Source organism: Amia ocellicauda, chromosome 12 (genome assembly GCF_036373705.1).
Source record: "Amia ocellicauda isolate fAmiCal2 chromosome 12, fAmiCal2.hap1, whole genome shotgun sequence".
Taxonomy (NCBI): Eukaryota; Metazoa; Chordata; class Actinopteri; order Amiiformes; family Amiidae; genus Amia; species Amia ocellicauda.
Genome location: NC_089861.1, coordinates 32035205 through 32036216, shown reverse-complemented (window position 1 = coordinate 32036216; position 1012 = coordinate 32035205).

The following is a 1012-nucleotide window of genomic DNA, read 5'->3' as shown; positions in this document are numbered from 1 at the left end:
CAACAGCGCCGCCCCGCGCAGCCGCAGCGCCACGGCGCGGGCACATCGCGACACAGCACGGAAGACGCGTTACACTCCAGTGTGTTTTGTAAAAGGATTAGAGTAGCACAAATGTGTTGATATTGTGTGCATAATCATTTACTGAACACCAAATCACACAGTCATATTCTTCATATTACTGTTAATATGATTCCGTTCCCACCATCAATAATTCCTGCCGCTGCTTTTCCACTATCAGACCAACTTAGTGACGAGATTCGGCAGCATTCTCTAAGGTTGCGTGTAATTTGTTTTAATTGATACTAAGATTTTTTTATTTGTAACTGATTACAAATTCAAACAAGGAAGCCGCACACACACACACACGAACACAGACAATGATCAACACACATGCACCCACTGACTGAGAGAAACACACATTAACACAGACACTGTACGACTACTGACTACTACAGTACAGCAGCACAGTGTATTACAGTACAATGTAGTATACTACAATGTATTACAGTACAGTGGGTTACAGTAAAGTGTGTTACAGCACAGCACAGTATATTACAGTGCAGTAAAGTGTCTATATTAGGGTGCACTTGGTCTCTTGGAGGCACCAGACTGCGCTGTAATAATGAACCTGTATGTAAATGTTTCAGCATTTCACCTAAACGTGCAGCATAACTGCAGTAATATGGATGCGTTTATGATGTCCCACTCCCATACAACATTGTTTTATGTCCCATATGACATTTCTAGTTCCTGTATGACGGCCCGTATGTCCTCGGCCACGCTTTGACCGACTTTTTGGTCTGTTATTTGCATATTAAAAAGGCTTATGATGTAAAAACAGCTTAATAAAGTTTTTGTGTATAATCAGATGCAATATATATATATATATATATATATATATATATATATATATATATATATATATATATATATATATATATATATAATAGATTTTCGTAAATGATACGTTTCTAAAGAATTTAAAGATTTCATTTTTGAGCCAGTCTTGACC